This window comes from Dipodomys merriami, unplaced genomic scaffold (assembly GCF_024711535.1).
Source record: "Dipodomys merriami isolate MVZ:Mamm:240054 unplaced genomic scaffold, mDipMer1.0.p SCAF_8, whole genome shotgun sequence".
Lineage (NCBI taxonomy): Eukaryota > Metazoa > Chordata > Mammalia > Rodentia > Heteromyidae > Dipodomys > Dipodomys merriami.
This window is the reverse complement of record NW_027206401.1, coordinates 57831638-57855846: the sequence shown is the minus strand read 5'-3', so window position 1 is coordinate 57855846 and position 24209 is coordinate 57831638.

The window sequence follows — 24209 nt, the reverse complement described above, 5'->3', positions numbered from 1 at the left end:
TCCAGAGGAAATCTCTGTTGTGGTTAATTCTAAGAATCCAGAGAGCAATAGCACACTGTAACAAGGGGATTTTGACCAGCATTATATTATAGATATCTTGGCTTGAATCATGTGTGTGTGTGTGTGTGTGTGTGTGTGTGTGTGTGTGTGTGTGTGTGTGTAACTTTGACAATAAATTTCCTTGAAAAAAATTATAAGAACCTATAAAATAGCAGTTTCTCATTTGTGTCTATACCTGTAATTCAGCCACCATTTATGGTGAACCATCTATTATGCATTTTCTTCAAAAATCTCCAGCTTTCTTTTAGCACAACTATTGCTATCTTGAGTTTCTATGCAAAATACAAGATAGTTATCTTTTAAACTGTTAACTAATCTAGACTGCTATAAAATGCTTTATGGCCAAATTTCTTTTAACTTCCTCTCCAAAATAAATAGGTCCTGTGACCCTTTGGTCTTATTTTTATGACCATCATTGTTTGTTATTGGGTTTTCCTCATGTGGAAAAAAAAATTGGAATCTGTTTCCTACAAAATGAAGTTTTTACAAAGCATTTGCCAGTGGTTCGTCTTTTGCCAGAATGGGTGATTCTAGATTTGGCTTTGTTGTTCTGGTTCTGGGTCAAAATGGATTTGTCCGACATCTATTTGGAAAAGGATGAATGTGTGATTGGCACATATTGAAAGGCAAGGCTAGTGACAGCCCTGGCCTCTGCCTGTGACATCTTGAATTGTCATTGCTTAGAGAAGAGTCCATCAATCACCTCAGCAACAAAGGAAGGACAGGAATGCAAGTGTTCTTGATAGCTGCGGGGCCTTAAAAAACAATGACACAGATGAGAATGGGTGGGCCCCCTGTAAAATTAGGGTTCTACTGGCATATTGGGTAATTCTGTATGTTTCGATGCCATTACCAGTGTATTGAATGGGATACATGATATATCTTATCCTAAAAATAAAAGAAGTTAATTTAACTAATGGAGAATATCTCAATTTTTCTTGTATACATATATATGTTCACATTTTATATTAATCCTAGGCTATTGATGGTTCTTGGTTTACATGATTAAAATTTGGGGGTCACTAATTTCAAAGGTAAGATGTCTATATTTGGAAGAACTATATATATATAAATATTATCCTTTAAGAAACAACATGCTGTGCATACTAATCACCGTCTTCTTCTTTAAAAAGTAATGAGCATGCCTCTATGAAATATGCAGAGCATCAGATGTGGTGTGGAGAGAATTAAAAGGAGCTATTGCTCTTCAAAACCCATCATCCAGACAAGTCTCTTTTATTACAAATTCCATGTTACCTTGCACCCTCAAAGAAAGTACTCTCCATACCTCAATCCTGCCTACATCAAGCGTACAAGCTTTCCTTTCTAAGGACAGACAAATCCATCCCGCTGGAGAAGCAACTCTTTATCTTTGTCATTTACACGAGAATGGCAGGGTCAGTGTTTCCATGTCAAGGTGAGGGTCTGTCACAAGGATTGCCACAGCCAGAGCCAACCCTGTCAGAAGTGTCACACGGCTTTAAATGGGGTCACTGCACACACATCACTACAAATTGAACTGCCAGTGATGGGCAGAATGGATCACGTCCACAGAGAAGATTTATACAGATGACATAAGAGCAGTGAATGCTTCTATTCATAAGTAGAACCTTTTAGATTAAGGAGATTCTTTAAAGATGTATTTTCTCTTTATGAATTTCCTATTACTTTTTATTTTTTTATTGTCCTGCCTTCTTTCCTTCTTTTCTTCCTTTCTTTTTTCTTTCCTTCTCTCCATCTCTTCCTTTCTTCTTTCTTTCTTTCTTTCTTTCTTACTCTTTCTCTCTTTCATCCTTTCTTTGCCAATACTACCAGGGTTTTACCTCAGAGCATCTAACTTCCTAGGCTTTCATGTTTTTTCATCTGATGTTTTACCAGTTGAGCCAGCCTAGCTTTTTACTGGTTATGTTTTGGAGATTGAGACTCATCGATTTTTTGACCTAGGCTGTCTTTGAATTTTCATCCTCTAAATCTCAGACTCTTAAGTAACTAGGATTACAAGCATGAGCCACCTGTCACCCCTAGAATTTTCAATTAATTCTCATGTATGTGTATATATGTATATATATATATATATTGTTATTGTAAAGATTATGTACAGAAGGGTTACAGTTTCAAAAGTCAGGTAATGAATACATTTCTTTTTGAACAATGTTACCTCTTCCCTACCTGTCTCCCTGTTTTTCCCTCCTGTCCTGTATAGTTCATTTTCAACATAGCATCTAGTGAGTTGGATAAATTCCTGATAAACTTTTTTTAAACTATGTTGAGCTGATTACTCTATATGAAATAGGCTTAAATTGAAAACAATCTGAAAAACAAATAGGCATTTTAAAGTATAACTTATGCTTTCCAAATGAATTGCTTTACAATATTAACACTAAGGAAGTGGTGCTGTGGCTGAAGTGGTAGAGTACTAGCCTTGAGCTGAAGAGCTTAGGGACAGAGCCTGGTCCAGAGGTCAGGCCCCACAACTGGAATGAAAGAAAGAAAGAAAGAAGGAAGGAAGGAAAGAAAGAAAGGAAGGAAGGAAGGAAGGAAGGAAGGAAGGAAGGAAGGAAGGAAGGAAGGAAAGAAAGAAAGAGAAAGAAGGGAAGGAAGAAAGAAAGAAGAAGGAAAACACTAAGTATTACGTCTCTCACTCATTATAAATAAGCCACTGAGAATATGTCTCTGCTTTCCCTTTGTTAAATGTATATATACTGATAAGGTAAATGGGAAGAAGTCACAGGGGGCTAACTACACATAACCAAAGATCTCTAACCTCGTCTTGTTGCATACATTTCAATACAATTTTAAAGGTAAATATTTTAACATACATACACATATTTCTACACAAATCTAGCTAGACAGACAGACAAATAGAAAGAAAAATAGAGATAAAATCAGAAGCCAAAGGAAAGGTCCTTTATTATCTCTCCTTTCCTTTGTTCTCTGACTTAAGTGATTATAGAAACCATTGTGGTCTGTGATCTGTAGAAACCATCCTCTTTCTGTTTATTCCCAAGGCCTTGACTCGGGCATCATTATTTTTAGTTTTTGTGGAAATAAATGACGGGAAGTATACACAAAATATATAGCTCATGCATATTTGCAAATGACCAATTCAAATATCCAGCATGGACATCAGGGGTGGGATTTAACCAGAACCTCAGCCCTGCTCTTTTGTGCTGTGCCAGTCACTTGCCAAAGACAACCAGAAGCCAAAAGGTCATCAGAGAGATTGCCTTTGGTCTGTATTATTGATATTTTAACTCAACTAGACCCCCTCCCAATTAATGACACATACAACACCAGAATTTTCTCAGAAAACATGTTTGTCCATAGTATTCCCCTGAACCAACCTGCTACCAGCACCCATCTCCATCACCTAATGTTCTAGAACATTTCCATATTGCACTCACACCACTTTATTTAAACTTCAATGTCTTGTACAGCTCTAGAAGGATCCTCTTATGGCTCCTTCCAGATCATTCCTGATGGCAAAGATTTTCATCCATGTAATATATGGGTGGTCTCTGGGGAAAAAAAGGAGCATTTAAAAAAATTTCCAGGTGTGGGCTGGGAATGTGACTTAGTAGTAGAGTGCTTGCCTAACATGAATGAGGTCCTGGGTTCCATTCCTCAGACCACATACACAGAAAAAGCTGGAAATGGCTCTGTGGACTCAAGAGGTAGAGTGCTAGCCTTGAGCAAAAGAAGCTCAAAGATGCGCCCAGGCACTGAATTTAAGTCCCAGGACTTTCAAACACACACACACACACACACACACACACACACACACACACACACACACACACACACACACACACACACACACACACACACACACACACACACCAAAATGCCAGATGGAGATGGTCCGAGCCTATAATCATAGCTACTCAAGAGTTTGAGATCTGGCTCCAAGCCAGTCTAGATAGAACAATCCATGAGATTCTTACCTCCAATTAACCACCATTGATAGAGCTCCAGCCTTGAGCAAAAAAAATCTAAGGGACGAATTCCCAGACCCTGAGTTCGAGCTTCAGGACTAGCACCAAAAAGAAAAAACAAATCAAGTGTGTAACCCCCATTTCTTTCTCTATGAAGAGTCTATAAACAGAGTAATCTGTTAGGAACTGGGAAAGTGTTTTGCTCATTTGTTCTGTCATTCATTCAGCAGTATGTCATCATTGGGGAAGGTGACATGCCAGTCTGCCTCCCTCACACAATGTATTTTTCTTCTCCCCACAGACCCCTCCAGTCCTCTGGAACCTATGGAAATGCTAATTCCACTTTAAAATAAACAATTTCTTCAAAAAGCCATATTCCCTTGTAAGCCTGTCTCCTCCAAACACTCAAAAGCAGGTGCATGGGGGTCAGCTCACCTCAGCTCCGAGATACAAACAAAGGCTTCATGCATGAGTCAGTGTGACCTTTACAAGCAGAAAACAGGGAAGCAGAGCTGAGAACAGCAGCCCTGGCGCGTCCTTAATCCACTCGCATGAATAAGCAGTCAGTGGAAAGCTCCTCACTTGTCACTGAATGCAGAGTAAATGTGGGCCTCCAGGGCCTCCTTCCCAATCTACTCCCCAGGCCTGTATTTCTCCTGCATGGACTCCAAATTCATGGACAGGCACATTCAGAGAATCAACACCTCCTTTCTTCCCTATGCTGGGAAATTTCCACCCCTACCCCCATATTCATCATCTATATAAGTAGATTTTAATGAGCCAAGTCCTCCAAACAACAAAATAATCCTTCTTGTTGGCAACATAGTAAAAAGTACTCTGTTCCTATATCTGGTATAATTTCAGATACTGTCCTCCAGCAGTTTAATGTTGCTCTTTACACAATTTTGTGAATTACTTTTTCAAAATAAAATTCTTCTTTAAAAAGAGTGTTTTTTTGTTTTTTTTTTCCTTTCTAATTTCTTTTAGGAGAAAGATGGTCCCATTGTAAAATGCTCTTCGGCTAATTTCAGAGGTGATTAAGTGTTTGTTTTCACTTGTGTATATTCGGACTCAGAAATGTCCTAGAAGGTAACGAACTGAACTCGTCTTGGCAGCAGTCTGGGAGATTGCCTCTGGTTTTCTGAACTTAATTGTGCATGCCCTGTTTTCACTTGCAGACACTAGGAAGCAGGACATTGTTACCTCCAGAGAATTCACAATACTGTTGATTTCCAGGAGCGGCATTAGGTGACATTTTGCTTTTCCCATAACTGACTTGACTATGTAAACATCTGCTAATAACCCATCAAATACGTCCATGGGCTGAATCTCTGTGCGCATGTGCACCAGTAAATGCCAAGCATTTGCGCATGCGCAGCTGGACAACGTAAACATGCTCTAATCCATCCAACGTGTCCTTGGGCTGAATCTCTGTGTGCGTGTACACCGGTAAATGCCCAGCCCTCGCACTTGCGCAGCTGGACAATGTAAACGCTCTAATCCGAAGGCGTCCAAGGGCTGAATCTATGTGCGCATGTGCACAGGTAAATGGCGAGCACTCGCGCATGCGCTGTGTGTGTGGGCGAGCCATGGTGGTGCTGTGTGGTCCCAGGCTCCCTGTGTGAGTGCCGACGTGAACAGGTGCACCCATGGAGATCACTGATCCGTGTGAGCAGGACACAGGGCTGGTCGTTCTCCCAGGTGCTTGTTTGGCCCAGGGCTAGCTCTGTGCCTCGAGCTGGGACTTGGAACCATCAGGACACTGTCTCCTATTTCTCCCCCTCAGTAAAGGTTCTGGAGGAGAACCAAGTGGGCCTTCCTTGGCGGCTCTTTATGCAGATTTTTGCAAGATGCTTTAGTAGTTTGCAGATGCTCTTCTGACAGAAAGGCAGACATTAACACTTAAGCTTTCTCTGGTCTTGGTGGTGCATACCTGTTTGCAAGTCCACCTACTGGGAGGCACTGGGCAGAAGGATCCTGAGCTGAAGCTGCCCAAAGGAGAGGGGAGGGAGGGAGGGAGAGAACGAAAGAGGGAGGGGGGGGCAGAGCACTGAAAGGAAAAGGGAGACATTAGCCAAAAAAAATCATTGGGAGCAAAAAAAAACAAAAACCAGTGAGGATGTGACTCAAGTGGTAGCAAGTACATGACCCTGAGTTGAGATCTCAGTACTGAAAATGGAGATGTGGCCCAAATTGTAGAGGACTAGCCTTGAGTGAAAAAGCTAAGCGAGAGTGCAAGGCCCTGAGTTCAAGCCCCGCTACTGACATATACACAAATAAAAATAAAAGAATAGAAAAGAAAATAACAAGAAAGGAAAGGAGAAGAAAAGGAAGGGAAAAAAAGCTGAACACTGGTGGCTCAGGCCTGTCATCCTAGTTACTCAGGAGGCTGAGATCTGAGGATCACAGTTTGAAGCCAGCCTGTGCCAAAACCCCCGGTGAGACTCTTATCTCCAATGAACTACTCAAAATCCGGAAGTGTTCTTGTGCCTCAAAGTGGTAGACTTCTAGCCTTAAGCAAAAGAGTTCAAGAAAAGAAAAGTGGCCAGGCCCTGAGTTCAAGCCCCATGACTGACAAAAGAGAGAGAAAGAGAGAGAGGGGGAGAGAGGGGGGAGAGAAGGGAGGGAGGGAAGCAGGGAAGGAAATGAAAAGAGAAAATCCAAGTGCTGCCAGAAAAATAGATAATTAAGCTTTCTATATCTGTTTGGAATGCATTTGACAATACACACATTTTACCAAAACATGCAGCCTCAATACAAATCTCTGTACCACAGTCAGAAGTTTTTAAAAGATCTATTATTTTTCTTTAACATATGTATTATATTGCATTTAGTGAAAAATTACACACAAGAACATTCATAGAAAATACAAAGTGAACATACCCTTATGATGACTTCTTTAGTCAGTCTTCCTCTAAGAGTTATCACCATGCTAATTTAGTTCATATCACACCTTTACAGGATCTCACTCACAAGCTATGCACCCCGATGGGCCCTGTTTCTCTTAGGTAACATCACTATGATATGTCTCTGTGCATATTGTTGATTTCATTCATTCTCGCCAATCTATAGAATTATTCTATATCATGAGTGGACAGAGACAAATCCATTTGACTTTTGATGAACACCTTGTTTCCAGTTTGGTGTGCTGGTGGAAAAAAAGTTATGAATATTCTTAACAGGCATTTGGGGGCACTGAGTATGAACTTAGGAGATTTCCTGGTGATCAGGCACTTACAGACTCAGTTTTAAGGCCAAGTCATTTTCCTAGGAGTTGATCAAATTTAATAGCAGAGTGTTGATGTTTTCAGTGATGCTGCCGTTTTGATAAATATGTCATGAAATCACAACATAGATTTAATTTATAATTCCATGATAACCAGTACAGGTAGATAATTCTCTTTTTTGCTCTCTCTCTCCCTCCCTCCCTCCCTCCTTCTCCATACATATCTTTCTAAATATATATACAGCTATACATATATATATATATATATTTGTATACATACTTGTAACTTTTTTCTACTTCTCTGCCAGCGTTTCTGCCATTCACTTTTTTGGCCTGTGGGAGTTATGTATTTTTATTTTGGATACAGGCCTTTTGATCATGATGCATATTACAAATATACTTTATTATTCTGTATCTTCACCTTGCACCATTTTTATGATGACTTGAAGAAAAGAAATCTTTTGGGTACATGATGAAAATTTAGCGCCTTTTGATTTTTATAGTTACAAGTACTTGCTTATCTCTCCTGTCATATTATTTTATGATTCCTTCCATATTTATACAGATTCTCATGTACTGTGTGATAATGATCAAAATATATTATGACCTACTATTTGTAACTGAGTTAAAGGTAGTTGTGTGTGTATGTGTGTGTGTGTTTCTAGTGGCTCATGATTGTAAACCTAGCTACTTGGGAGGCTGAGAATGGCAGGAAAGTCCATGTGACTCCATCTCCATGAGGGGAAGATGGATGAGCTGTTGTGCTTCTGAGAACACCAGTGAGGAGGAGATTCGTATAGGCAGTGACGACTCACGTGTGCAGGTTGGAAGGCAGTCCCTGTCTTACAATTACCCACTGGCTCATGCTTGTAATCCTAGCAACTCAGCAACTTAGCTGAGATTGGAAGATCATGCTTCAAAACCAGCTCAGGCAGAAAAGTCTATGACACTGTATCTCCAATTAACCAGTAGAAAGCCAGGCTTGAGGTATGTCTCAAGTGGTAGAGTACCAGATGACAGCAAGACCTGACTTCCAGCAAAAAGTAAAAATAAAATAAAATAACCAATGAAACACAGGGTTAGGGGCCTGGTTCAGGTGGTAGAGCACCAGTCTATCACATATAAAGTCCTGAGTTCAAAGCCCCATATTGCCATGCTATATATAACTCACCTTTAAAATAGATCATACAGTTAAATTAATACTCATTCATAGCTTCATAGCATTGAGGCTAAGAAAATATACAAATGATGTAATATAGAAACAATAATCTGACTGGGAAGGTGGCTCAGTGGTGGAGTGCTCGCCTAGCATGCATGAAGCCCTGGGTCTGATTCCTCAGTACCACATACACAGAAAAGGTTGGGAGTGGTGCTGTGGCTCAAGTAGTAGAGTGCTAGCCTTGAGCAAAAGAAGCTCAGGGACAGTGCACACACCCTGAGTTCCAGCCCCAGGACTGGCAAAAAAAGAAAAGAAACAATGATCTCATTAAAACTATATCCCCCTAGATATTAAAGGTATATAAATAGATCCAGGCACTGGTGGCTCACATCTGTAATCCTAGATACTCAGGAGGCTGAGCTCTGGGATCTTGGTTCAAAGCCAGTGCGAGCAGAAATGGCCATGAGACTCTTATCTCCCATGAACCACAGAAAATCAGAAGTGGAGCTGTGGCTCAATGTGATAAAGGACTAGCCTTCAGAAATAAAGCACCCAGGTCCTGAGTTTAAGCCCCACAACTGGAAATATATATATATATATATATAATCATATATTATTATTTATTGATATATTGTTATATATTGTATATGTATATATACAAATATATGTATATATATACAAATATATATATATATATATATATATATATATATATATATATATATATATATAAAATAGGCACAGCACTCTCCTTTCTGGTTCTATGATATCTTTGGAACTAGTGATGTAGAAGAAATCTTACCACTTCATGATGACAGAAAAAGGGCTGTGGATAAATAATTTAGAAGGCCTCCTGAACTCATTCTGTTCTTGTGACCATTTGAGTGTTAGCACCACTCCTGAGGAAGATGCCCCAGGCCCCAGCTTGTCAGCCGTACTGAGTTTCCTCTGGATTGCTTTTTTGGTGCATAAAACATTGTTTGCATCCCAATATAAAACCACAAAGGCGCCATTTAACAAACTTCACAGAATGTGCTCACAGTAACCCTTTTATTTCCACTTACTATTTGCTTACTATTTCATTTACTTCATTATTTAAAAACTCAAACAGCCTTGTACTCATAAATGGATATGTTTTATTCAAATCCCTTTGTACAACTACTTAAAGATAATTTCTAAAAATTTTAAAAAGGGGGCTAGGAAGGTGGCTGAGTGGTAGAGTGCTTGCCTTGCATGCATGAGACCCTGGGTTCGATTCCTCAGCACCACATAAGCAGGAAAATCTGGAAGTGGCACTATGGCTCAAATGGTAGAGCATTAGCCTTGAGCTGAAGAGCTGAGGGATAGCTCCCAGGCCCAGAGTTCAGGCCCCACAACCAACAAAAAAATAATAATTAAAAATAATTAATCAAGGTGTAGGCTTCCAGTAAGAACTTGCAGCTGTTAGAAAAATGTCCCCGTGGTCTAGACAGGTATGGTGTAATACAGCGCTTGCTAACCCCTAGTAGCTGCTGACTCTTGAAAAGTGCCTAGTGAGATCAAGCAACCCAATGTTCCACTTTTACTGGCTTTTAATTAATTTAGATTTAAATATAAGTGTATAGCACATATAGCTAGTGCCATTGTGTTGGAGAATGCTGCCCATTTCTACCTAATCGCAAAATGTGAATTTTTCATGGAATTATCTGCATGGTTCAGTGGGAGAATGAACATGTCAAGCAAAGGCAGTGCTCATTTTCCACATGATTAGCTACATGGGGATTTTCACACAGAGACGACCTCCTAGAGAAGGAGGAACAGTCCATACCTCCCCTACACAGCAGGAAAGGTGCCTGACAGATCAGGGGTTCCTGATACTTCCTTCCACCAATCCCTGTCCTCTCTCTGTACAGAAAAGAGTTAAGTATGCATTGTGCTTGGCTGGATTCCTGCAATACATTCCACAGACAGAGTCAAATGCCACCTTCACCCAAGTTCCATCAATGAAAAGAATCCAACTTCTTTGAAGAATGTTCATCAACACTCCCTTGAAGAAACTACTACCTACAGTCCCAAAGTGTACGCTGTATTACAAGGGGATTGACGATTAAAACACTCAAGCTCAGTCATGTGCTAGCTTCAATGCAAGATGAGAGATCAATATTGACCTGCCACCTAATTCCTTTTAGCGTTATCATCTCTTATCTTAAAATTTGCTCTTGAAATTACAATCTCTTTCTATTAATGCAGCTAATTTTATATGGCTCAGTGCCTGCATGTGGCAGAATTTTAATAAATTTCAAGTATTAATGTTTAGCTTCAAAATTACTTCTCTGAAAAAAATCGTATCTTAGAAAACAGTGAGTATCCCTGATTACTTGGATGTGAACATTTCTTAGTTCAGAAATTATTACATGTATGGTTTTACTCTGTTTCAGAACAGTATGAGAGAAAGGAGATGGTTTATTATATTCCTCTTCCTAGGAAAGTTGAGGGCCGGGATTTTTTTTTTCTTTTACAAAAAGAAACCTGCAGCCAGTACAAATATTTAAATCCTCAAAATCAATAGTTTCAGTATTGCAGCTGTTCTTTATATAGAGTCAGATAATCAGGTTTATCTAGAAGCCATAAGGACCAGAATGATAATGAAACTTCTTGGATTGATCGCTCGAGGGATACAAGATTCAGATTCAAGTCCTTTTAGTCAATTCTCTCCCAGCCCATCCAGCTGGCTGCCATGAGCATTTGGAGAATTTATTCCTGAAAGCTGTTATCTTGGCTCCAAGAAGAGTATTCACTGAGAGCAAGAGAAGGTTTCAATAGGCAGAGCAGCAAAAGCAATTGAGCAACTTAGGTCTTCTTCGCCAAGAAAACCAGGCACGTTTACAGTGTAGAATTTCTTCATCTAGTCTTGTAGACAGTCAGGTGTCATCAAGGTTTAGTATTGTTATACCAGGGTTTGTGTATTCAGTTAAATAAGGAAATGGCATTCATCTGTACCTTTATTGATGAGGTAAGATCTAGAGTACTTGAGCTCAAATAGACCTTCCCATGTGATTCTTTTGTGAATAGTAGTAGGTCAAAAGACATAAAGACGAATTGTTCTTTATCTTCAAGTGTAAAACTATAAAGACTGTTCTTGACTACAAAATATATACTGAGAAATTTTAACATCTTAAAAACAATTGGGTCATGGAAAAGCAAGTATTTGATTTAGTGTGATATAAGCAAGGTACCAGTGACTCATGCCTATAATCCTATCTCTTCGGGAGGCTTGAAGCCTGAGGATCACAATTTGAAACTAAGTGGGGCAGGAAAGTCTGTGAGATTCTTATCTCCAATTAACCAATGGAAATCCAGCAGTGGAGCTGTTACTCAAGTGGTAGAGCACCAGCCTTGAATGAAAAAGCTAAGAGAGAATGTTCAAGCTCTGAGTTCAAGTCCCAGTTCCAGAAAAAAATAAATAATTTTAAACACCACAAGATTTTTTTTTGCCTTTTTCAGTTTGGTTCTATGTGTTGTATTTACACAGAAAAAGTTGTTGACTTAATCTTTATGAGACTCTCCCAAATAACTAATCTAAAATATGAAGTCATATTAATTAACCATACACTTAAAATAACAGTTTTATATGCAACAATAAAGGAGTAAATTGTCAAAGTTTAGATGACCATTTTAGATCTATATGAAACGTTCTGAAGTGATGGTAATGAGCATTATATACAAAGAAAATATTGATTATTGTAGTTTTCAAACTGAATCAAGATGAAAATTTTAAAAGATCATTAAATAGGAAATAGGAAGTATATCTCAAGAAAATTAATTTCCAGAGTATTAAAAACCTAAACTCAGACATTGTTGGCTGATAATACAATATTACTAAATGATAGAATAATAATTAAATTGTAGACACATAGAGATATATAGAACTACAGACAATTATCAATAGTATCATAAAAATGTGTCATGAAATGAAGAAGGAAGGTACTATCATTATGTGGTACAAAATTATAATTAAATAAAATGTAAAACATGCTGAGAAAAGTATAACAAAGGTTACCATGGGATAAGGCAATTGTTTTTAATGTCATAATTTTTTTTAAAATAACCTCTGCTCACGCTTGTCTGGGGATTGCAGGTTGAAGTCAGCCCAGGGAAGAAAAATCTGTGAGACTCTTGTTTCCAATAAACTACAAGAAAGCGGGGGGGGGGGGGGTGTCTGGGAGTGACTCTGTAGCTCAAGTGGTAGAGCACTAGCCTTGAGCACAGAAGCTCAGAGACAGTGTGCAGACCCTGAGTTCAAGCCCCAGTACTGGGACACACACACACACACACACACACACACACACACACACACACACACACACAATGCCTCTTTCGGTTACATCCTTTCATTCAAACTTTTTGTCCCACTGATTTCCCTCTCCTGGCAGTCCACTGCACAGTCCTGTTCCAAAGAGGGAATGGCTTCCCTGTCGTGTGCTGACTGGCTGTCCCCTCGACGCCAAGGGTGGAGAGGCAACACCTTTCACCTTTCCCATGGCATCAAGACAGACTCCATTTCCCAAAGCCATTTCTCTTGCCCCTGCACTTGCTCACAAAACTCCTATCAAGGGAAGCTGGTGGGCAGGTGTTGTGCACAGACGTGCACCCCTGAACGTGGGTCGAAATGTCACTTCAAGGATGGTTCTCGACCAGAATGGCAACACAATTCAGATGGTTTACAGCAGGCTTCCATGGCAGCCTGTCCTTATCCCCAACCCCCAAATCGACACAGGACTTCCCCTCCAAGGGAATTCACTTTCAGCCCCCCACCATGCCTTGCCCTGGCCACAATCTCATGGGGACCCCTTAACTGTTAAGAAGGTACTGTAGGTAAATCGAGGCTGATTTCAGCTTCCATACTTCCCAATCCATCCTAGGCTCACTCCTCTTTCTCAAGGCTCTCCACAAACCACGTTGTCATGACCGTTAAATTTACTGAGCTCCTGAGAGCACTGTTGAAATACCTGAGGGTTGAGGGATATAAGAGAATAGTCAGATGAACAAACGGGAAGAGCATTGTCCCTCCAACCAGAAGAGAATGTCATTTGTAAAGGTCATTTTTCCCCAAACCAGTGGGCATTCTTCTTCCAAAAAGATACACTTCTCCCTATAGATGAACGTGAAATGGGATCTAAGTGCATTATAGCTAATGAGTCACCCTTATTTTTAAGCATGTTTCTCTGCTCATGAAATTCCGAGTTTAACTGAGGATGAATATGCAAGATTTAAAAATTTTGTTTAAAAAGTTAGCGGGATGCCTGTGGCTTGTGCCTGTAATTCTAGCTACTCAGGAGGCTGATATCTGAGGATCACAGTTAGAAGCCAGCTTGGGCAGAGAAATCAGTGAGCCTCTTATCTCCAGTAAACCACTCAGAAAAAAAGCCAGAAGTGATGCTGAGGCTCAAGTGGTGGAGCACTAGCCTTGAACACAGAGAGAGGCTCAGGCATCGTGCCTAGGCCCTGACTTCAAGCCCTAGGACTAGGAAAAAAGTCTATTATTTTACTTGGCTTCAATAGTCCATATCTTTAATCCTAGATAAGAAAGATCACAGTGTAAAAGCCTGGGTAGAAAGACCATAAGACTCTATCTCCAAATAGACATCAAAAAGCAGGGCTGGAGATGTGGCTCGTGTAATAGAGAGCCAGCTGAGCAAGGAAGTCAAGTGAGGTATGAGTGGGTTGTTCTAAGCTCAATTCCACTCTCACCAAGAGAGAAAAACACAGTTTCCTATCAGCCAGGGAGGATCATGGGTGCCTGTGTGCTTACCCACTTGGGAAACTAAAACAGGAGGATCACGAGATCCAGCCCATCCCATGCAAACAGTGAGGGAGAGAGGGAGAGACAGGAACAGAGAGAGGTCACCAAGGAATATTGATCACTGTTAAATAAAACTCCTTAAATTTGATCTGAGAGAATTGTTACTCTCAATCATAATCGGTCCAAATGACGTTTTGAAAACTAGTAAGAAATATGCATGGAAAGAATTATGAAGACTAAAAAGCATCTATTTAAATATCTGGAATAAAGCTTTATTTCTCTCCTGCAAGAAAAGATCTCAGATATCTCTCTCTCTCTCTCTCTCTCTCTCTCTCTCTCTCTCTCTCTCTCTCTCTCTCTCTCTCTCTCTCTCTCTCTCTCTCTCATATTTCATTCTGACATTTATGGGGACTTTGGGCATTGAAGGAGGATGAAAAATTAGCAATACTTTATCTAATTTTTTGAAAGAATGATTTCCTAGGTGCCAATGATTCATAGGAGGTCAGCTGTGCCAAGACAATCACTATAACTGGTATAATCAAAGAGTGACTAGAGTCTGACAACACTGACACAGCAACCGGAAGCCCAAAAATCCATTCCCCAGGGAAGTCAGAGTCCTCCATGCAGAGGCACAAACCGTGCCCTTTACATATCAGCCCACTCTTCTCCCACCTCCATGAACACAATCAGCTGCAATTGCAGACTCCGAACATTTTGTCCTTGAAAATGCTTGAAGCAGAAATGACACCAGCAAATTACAGAAGTTGCAGATTGCAGAACAGAGGCATCAAGCCACAAAGCACACAAGAATGAGCAAGTGCTAATCACAGAGTTAGGTTTTCTCTTTGGACTGTACCTCAAGGGGCTCTATAAACCTCAGAGTTCATATACAATAAACAAAATATTATACCATCCTAAAACTGGAAAGTCAAGAAATAATTGACAAGGCTATGAAACTTCACTTTATGTTCAATATCTCAGATTCATCTGAAGGAAAAATTATATACAAGATTTAAATAGCAGAGGCAAAATTTCCCCTCACAGATATCTTTACAATCATGGTCCATTGATACAGTCATGGTAAAATACTCCTGAAATTAATCTCTTACCATTATGAGAATGCTATTTCTAAGTGGCTCTCTTCTATTGTCATAACAGAAAAATCAGCTCATCAATTCCTATAATGCCTCAGATGTGTCACTTGGGGAGCAGAGCTATGGGTGATGATGTTTGAAGTCAGCCTAGACACACAGTTTCTGAGATCTCAGCTCAATCAGTAAGAAGCTGAGTGCTGTGGTATGTAACTGTCATCCTAGCTATGTAGAACCATATACAGGAGGATTACAATCTAGGCTGCTCAGCCATAAATGTGAGACTCTATTCTTACTCCAAATATAACTAAAGCTAGAAAGCCTGGTTAGAGTGATTCAAGTGGTAGAGTGCCAGACCTAGCAAACACAAGGACCTGCCTTCCAACCCCAGTTCTGTCAAAGGGAAAGTCAGCAAGCAAGTGAGCAAGAGAAAGAATAAACGTTTAATACATATCATGGGCTAGAAAGCAAAATTTTGTTATTAAAGGATCTCATGCGCAAAATAAAATGCAAAGGAAAAATGTTTTCATGACAACAAGGAAAGACATAAGCTCACCCAAGTTTCTGGTGAGACACAGGAGACCTTTGCATAAAAGACTTCTTCAACTCCAAGATCTGGCTCTAGGAGCTGCTCTTATCTGAGACAGCAGCTCTCTGGGAAGGGTAATTATCACCACCCATGGGATATGTGATACATGAACCATTTCCTTTGTTATGTGGAAACCGGACAGACTGTGCAGCAGGACTGAAAACTGCATATACAAATGCCACTCAAACTTATTTGGAAATTGAAGTAAGCAGCCATGGCAAGGAACACAAAGACTAGTTTAAACTCAGTGGACAGTATAACTCCATTTTGAGTCCGTTTCACATTCTTTTACATGGACGCTACATGCAAGTTCCTCTGGGGTCTAATTAAATCACTATAAGACACACATCCATGGGTCTGTACCAGTTACTGCTCTCACTGCTGTAACAAAATACCTGAGATAATCAACCAAAGGAAGGAAGGATTTCAAAGGGTTGCTAAGCTCCACGTAGGTGGGCAGGATGTCACCATGGCTGACTGGAGCACTAGCTAGGCAAGAGCTCCTTCACTTAATGGTGGACAAGAAGAAAAGAGAACCAGAGAACCGGGACCTCATACAACAGGCCTTGCTAAGCTCCGCCCCAGTGACCTACTTTCCCAGCTAGGCCCCACCTCCCAGAGACTCCCAAAACAGCACCACCACCTGGCCACCAAGGGCAGGAGGCCACGGACAAGCATGTGGGGCACATATTTGAACCACAGCATTCTGCCCCTGGTCCCCCACAGCTCACCGCCATCTCATAACGCTAAATGCATCTAGTCCATTCCCCAGACTCCTCAAACCTTCAAGTTCCAACTTGGCTTTCAGGTTTAAGCTTAAAGTCTCCTCTGACACTCAAGCCAAACTCTTAACTGCAAACTCCTGTAAAGGCAAAAAGCAAGTTACACATTTCCAAGATATGAGGGCAGAGTAAACATTCCCATGGCAAAAAAAAAAAAAAAAGAGGAAGAGGAAACTAGCAAGGAAAAATTGTACCAATGCAAGCCTGAAATCCAGCAAAGCAAGCACGAAATCCTATAGAGCTCTACGTCTGGCATTGTGGAAACTATGTGAGTTTCAATAGCTTTGGGCGGTCCGGTTCCGGTGGCCTGGTCATTTGCAAACCACACGGCCTTTTCCTAGGATGGGCTCCACTCGTGGCCTGCAGCTTTCCTCCAGAAATGGCCCGCAGGCTGGAGTGCCTGGGATCTTGGGGTCTCCATTGTAGGATTCACCCTCACAGCTTTATGCATTTCCCTCTCGAAGTCAGGGCAGGCAAACCTTGTCACACATCACCTAGGCTCTTAGACTTTCCTTCAGAATCCACAGAGAAGGTTTCTTGGTCTTGCAACTCCAGGACTCTGCATGCCAGAAAAATTGGCATCTTCTGGGAGATGCTGAGATTTGCTGTCAGCTCTGGTGCTAACCAGGCTGGCTGGGACCACAGTTGCACAGCCTCTTAGTACCTGGGCTGTCAACCAGGAAAATCAGTTCCAAAGGCAGCCATGCAAGAACGGGTGCCTCATGCTCTCCTCTCTTCTCAAGCGAGTTAAAACCTTTACATGCTCCATGCTGCAATGGCTGAGATCCAGGCAATCTCTGCAAGCCCTGCAGCCATCTTTCTTCCTGTCCTAGTACAAAGTACTTGATTGCCTTAATGATAATCTCTTTTCATTAGCATACACTAATCGTGGTAGAACAGTCAGCAACAAGCATGCCATAGCTTCAATGCTATTCTGTCTTGAAATTTCCATTGCCAGAGTAATTAGCCCATTACTTTTTTTTTTTTTTTTTTGCCGGTCATGGGGCCTGAACTCTGGGCTTGGGTGCTGTCCCTCAGCTCTTCAGCTCAAGGCTAGCACTCTACCACTTGAGCCACAGCGCCACTTCCGGCTTTTTTCTTTTTGCTTATGTGGTGCTGAGGAATCGAACCCAGGGCCTTAAGCATGCAAGGCAAGCGCTCTACCACTGAGCCACCTTCCCAGCCCATCCATTACTTTTTAATTCAGTCTCAAAGTCTCAGGACAAGGATAAAATATAGACAAATTATTTGCCTGAATATGACATTCCCAGTAGAGTCCTCATTCCCATCCGAAACCTTATGAATAATCTTTATTGTCTGCATTTTTACGGCATTTTGGTTTTCTGAGCTCCCACCAGAGTTTATCATTCATTACCCCTTGTGTATGGCATCTTAGGCTTCTTTTTTTTTCTTTTTTCTTTTTTCTTTTTTAGGCTGCTTCTCCAAACTCTTCCAAATGCCTTCCACAAACTGTAAGGCATAAGAAGCAAGGTGGCAGGTAGTCAACACAACTCTGCTTCTCTGTGACCAAGTTTCTGTGAGAGTTCCTGTTTCCATCTCTGTTAATGATAGCTGACATAAACAACTAAGAGGAAAAGGATCTTCTTGCTGGTGATTTCGGAGGAGTCAGGTTTCCTGGCCCCAAGCATTTGGGCAGAGCACCATGGCAGGAATGTTGTGGAATGGCGGAGCTTCTTTGCAGACAGAAAGCAGAGAGAGAAAAGCATTCTGGGAACTCAAATACCCATCAAAGGGCATATCCCAGGGACTGTCCTCCTCCAAATACCCACCATCCCTGAAATGGTGCCCATCAGTTTGAGATCAGGGGTTTAAAATTGAGCCTGTGTGGGACATTTTATAAGCAAGCCATAACAGGGGCAATTCTTCTCTAATCTTATATGAGAATGTCTGCCACTAACTCCTATAATCAGATTTATAATCCAGTACTTGTTCTTAGACCAATGTGATAGTTTTCTGGAAAGAAGCAGAGTCAGAATGAGGACCATTTCAAAGTTTGACCCCTGTCACTGTGAATACCAGAACTCTCCCAATTTCCACGAAATTACTGCAACAGAACTTTATCAATCACATAGTGATAAACACATGACTGAGTTGTAGGTAAAGATAAGGCAAACAAAGTCCTTTTCAACAGAACCAGAAATCTCAGTATCCTCCTATTTTAGATGAAGAATCTGAGATCAGTAGGTTGCGTAATCTTTAACTAATTAGTGACAGAACTGACCCAAACAAATGCCAATTTAAGCATGCTCCTCACAGAAAAACTATGTTTCCTTTAAAGTAAGAGAGATTCCTTAGCAACAATAACCAAAACCAAAAGATATTTAAGAAAAATGACGTCTGATGACTCCAAAATTCCATGTGAGCCGAACATGTCTGCTTTGCTCTACATGTCTGTTGAAGCCAGCCTCTTGAATCTACAATAAGAAAATAATTTACCAGAGAGAAACAAAGATAAAGACTAGCCACTCCATTGGGTTACTGAGATAAATTTTCTGGACATATACCATTTGCAATCAAGAAGTCTCACTCACAATCAAACACTGGTATCAGATTATCTATTTAAGGTCACATAACAAGGCAGGGGGAAAGTAATTACACTTACAAAAGGATAGCTACTATGAAAGGAAAAGGGAAGTTTAATGTTTTACTGACTCCAGATTAGCTATATAAATAACCAAAAAGAATATTTTAAAAGTCAAAGTTAGGCATAAAACAAAAACCATGCCTCTTAAGGAGTTGAAATCAGCTTTAGCTACTAGGCTTTAGTATTAGGAAATTTTTTATAAGAAAAGTGATATCTCAACTGGTCATTTCCAATTGCAAATAAAATACTGCAGCTGGAAAAATATACATATTGGAATTCATAAAATTCCCATGAAAACAAGAGAGGAAGTCTTCTTGCTTGAAGTCAGTGTGGAAAAGTCATTAAGGTACTGTCATAATCTCAACTGAAGCCTGATATCTTTACCCTACTATTAATGTGGAAATAGTGAGTTAACAGGTAAAAACAATTGCATAAGAGCAGTCTTCAGCTTGTAAAGTACTAGAGGCTAGCATCCAAAAGAAGCATTAAAAATAAAAAATAATGTTAGTGCTACTAAATAGATGGCATTTATATAATCGCGCTTTACAAATATGAAGAAGAAAGTCATACTTTAAAGCAATTACAGAAGTAAAAATAAATGTCCTAATCAGATTCTACTTCTAGAATGTTTAAAATGCTTTCTTGGGCACTATAAGATAGAAGTTTGAGTGAAAAAGCAATTATTATCTTTTTCAATAACTTTCATTTTTCAAGTCTCCATCTGTCATGAATCCATTGGGAAAAAATACTTTGACATTTATAAAAATATTGAAATCTCTAAAGGAATAGGAGCCACAGGAAAGATTAATAGTTTATGAATAAGTGAATATTACCCAATAAACTAGTCATAGACATTCCCCCACACAGACAAAAAGAGAAAAGAAATTAGAAAGGAAACCACAGATCTTGGATGACCTCTTTACAAAACTTCAGATTTTCAACACAAGGAAGAAAAAAACTAATCAAAGGGGAAAATATTTACAAAAATGGAGTCACAGATCTGATTTTTCAATTGCAAAGATTTTTCTCTAGTAAAAAATGTTTATAATTTACACAAATGCCTTATAAATAAGTTTCTTAATTCATCTTTTGCTTGCTCTGTCTATATTAATTATTCTACAATAATCCACCCAGTTACCAATCCATGGATTATTTATATCAGTTTTGTGTTCAGATTTGCTGAACTCTTTTGAGCTGATTTCTACTTTGGTAGAAGAAATTACAAACAAGAGATTATTTTCCCTTTTATTCATAAAAGCACATTTCATAATATTTGAGGTGACATTTTTCTTTTTTACTTTTATTTTCTTTTTTCTTTTTGCCTGCCCTGGGTCTTGAACTCAGGCTCTGTGCACTGTCCCTAAGCTTTTTTGCTCAAGAATAGAACTCTATCACTTGACCCACAGCTCCACTACTGGCTTTTTGTGGTTCGAGATAAGAGTCTCTCAGACTTTTTTGCTCAAGCTGGCTCTGAACTGTGATCTTCAGATCTCAGCCTCCTGAGTAGCTAGGATTACAGGTGTGAGGCACTGGTGCCTGGCTGGATATGCAATTTCTAAGCAGTCATATCTCTAGTTCTGTAGGTAGGATGGAAGGATATACTAAGAGGAAAACATGGTCTTTATGTTATAATCCAACCACCTCTTTCCTTCACAAAACTGAGAAACGCAAAAAGAAAAGCACCTAACTTACTGTTTTAGATGATAGATAATTGAAAGTATATTTTGAATATCTGTTAATTTTTCTTTACATGCTTTCTTTTCCAAAGGTAATGAATGTTATATATCACTGATTATTTGATGATCAAGAATCATACAGAGCTAGAATAGTAATAATCATAATTGAGATGGTTCACTTTCAAGCAAAATGCATTTCAGTCAAAAAGTCCATGTAATATGAAAAAAAAACAGCAAATGTCCATCAGGGGAACAGGATCTTTTCTCCTGGAAATCATCTGTTCTCTAGCTCTTTCTCTGATTTTTTTTCTACCCCTGAAGCCATACCTTTCCTGCCATTACACCTCTTCTCCACTGAGCCAGCAAAGATTGTTACTTAGTGAAATCCAGCAGGCAATTGAGTTAATTATCTTGGATCAGTCTCTGCTTCCTGAGACAATGACTGCAAATACACACTGGTCAGCCAGTACTGCAGCTTCCATCCTCACCATTGTCTTCACTACCTTTGCCTCTTACTGTCTCTCAGTCCTGAGTCTCTGTTTCTGCTCCAGTGTTTAGCATCTTCCATTAGCGATCCTCTGACATCTTGATCATGTTTCCTCATCGAATTCATTCCAATTTTATTTGATCCAAATCCCCCCACCCCGAATTCAAGAACTTACCTGTACCACCGACCCTGTTGACAGCACCGCTTTGAGTGTCAGATGGGGCTGGCATCACATACCTGACATGGAGTCCTGGTTATTCCTTCCAGTGTAACAGCTCCCGTCATACAGTTGTGAAGTTGGCCTCAATTCCCAGCTTTCGGTCCTGCTTCACATCCAAACATCACATCCAAACAATTAGGGGGGCTCCATCTTTGAAATATGCACGAAGTCTGGTCGTTCATCTTCATGGTGGCCGCCATAGCCTGTGTGAGCGACGCCATCACACTTCATGGCTGGACTTCATAGCCTTTTTCTCTGGTTCTTTATCTTCTCTGGCATGGATTGTGCACAAGACACGGGGATGCCTCTATGACACTGCTCAAAAAAGTATGCATTTCCTATATAATTTATTTTTATATGTTTTTATTGTAAAAATTCTGTACAGAGAAGTTAAAGTTACACGAGTAAGGTAATGAGTACATTTCCTATTGAGCATTGCTACCTCCTCCTTTGTTTTTCCCCTACCATCCCTTCCTTCCCCACCTCCCCAAATACCATCCCCCTGACCCCCACCGAAGTTAGAAAGTTCATTTTCAACATAGTGTCTTGTACATCTCATTGTAACAATGGGTCAACCTGTATCCCTATTTAAACATTTTGTTTTTTCCCTTCCCTCCCCAAATTAGAAAAATGTATATACAAGATGCAGAACACCAGAATCAAATACAGTTAAAAAAAAAAAAAAACGGGTTTATACCAATAGGGAAGAACATACAAAAAAAAAAAAAAGGGGGCTGGGAAGGTGGCTCAGTGGTACAGCGCTTGCCTTGCATGCATGAGGCCCTGGGTTTGATTCCTCAGCACCACATAAGCAAAAAGAAAAAAGCCAGAAGTGGCGCTGTGGCTCAAGTGGTAGAGCGCTAGCCTTGAGCTGAAGAGTTGAGGGACAGTGCCCAGGCCCAGAGTTCAGGCCCCACGACAGGACCACCCCCCCCCCGCAAAAAAAGAAAAGAAACAAAAAAAATCACATAGTACAATATAAATACGTTAAAAACAATAGCAAGAAAGAAAAAAAATATTGTGTCCCTATCTTAGGGTTCATTTCACTTAACATCATCTTAAATGGTCATGTGTACATAGCTTTTGACCTTTTCTACTTGTCCTAGACATATACTAGTTATTGCAAATAAGGGAAATCATGGGACCTATGTTTCTTTGAGTCTGGCTTACTTCACTTATATAATTTTTTTCAAGGTCTTTCCATTTCCTATCAAATGGGACGATGTCATTCTTTCTGATGGAAGCATAGAATTCCATTGCATATGTGTGTGTGTGTGTGTGTGTGTGTGTGTGTGTGTGTGTGTGTGCATATATATATATCATATATATATATATATATATATATATGATTCACCTACTGAGGGGTATGTAGGTTGGTTCCATATCTTAGCTATTGTAAATAATGCTGCGATAAACATAGTTGTGCTGGTAGCTTTAGTATGGTCTTGTTTGTGATTGTTTGGGTAAATGCCCCAAAGAGGGATTGCTGGGTTCCTATATAATTGAAAGACAAAGCCTTTACCAGTCCTCCATGTGATCTGACCTGGTAACCTCTCACAGACACAGCCCACCTTCCATCCCCATACCTTGCTGCTAGTTTTCATATCATCATATAATTTATTTGCTGATTTACACAGACATACACACACACTCACACGCGTGCACACACACGCACGCACACACATGCACACACATAGGAACGAAAACCCAGTGAGGACAAAACTACTGACCTCTTCAATTCTTCTACTCACGGATGCACAGTTTCTTCTGAAAACAATGTCTGGCACACAGCAGATGTTCCACAAATGTGAATCATTGAATAAGTGAATGATCTTCTGAGTACTATGGGTATTTGAATATCTGATCAGCATAGGCAATTACATTCCAAATGAAAATGTTACAAAACGGGAATAGTATTATTAGTATGATTGACCAATTAGACCATGTCCCCTCAATCCCTACCAAGTCAATACTTCCCAGCAAAGCAAATGAGCCATGCATCTGATCTCAAAGAGAAAGCAGAAAAGTGAGCAGAGTGGGATGCTCTCTCTCTCTCTCTCTCTCTCTCTCTCTCTCTCTCTCTCTCTCTCTCTCTCTCTCTCTCTCTCTGCATTGCCAGCTGCACGCTTTCCATGTCCATTCTCACATCACTCCATCCACTCAAGAGCGTCCCAGCTCTCGAACAACCCTCTAGAGCTGTTTTTCCTTAGTGCTCTTTTCCATCAGCGATTTCTTGTGGCATCAATATTAATTAATTTAATTGTGCCCAGACCCTCAGAGTCTGTTGGATAAAATGACAGTAGCAGTAGCAGTAGGACCCTGCCTTGGTACCAAACACTGTCATAAATATTTTACACCCATGTCATCATCAATGTTCATCATCGTGCCCAGGCGAAGGAACAGCAGCCCCTGGTTTTATAGAAGAGGAAATCGATGCTTAGACAATGTAAACTAACATCTCAACATAGTGAATGAAGAACAGAAGTAAACTCTCAGGCCTCACAGCGATCAGCTAATATAAATCACCCTCCCACTTATTAAAACTGTCCATTTCCAGGACACTTCCCTGAGGGTTCTTGCTCTTTGGGGGCTGGGTG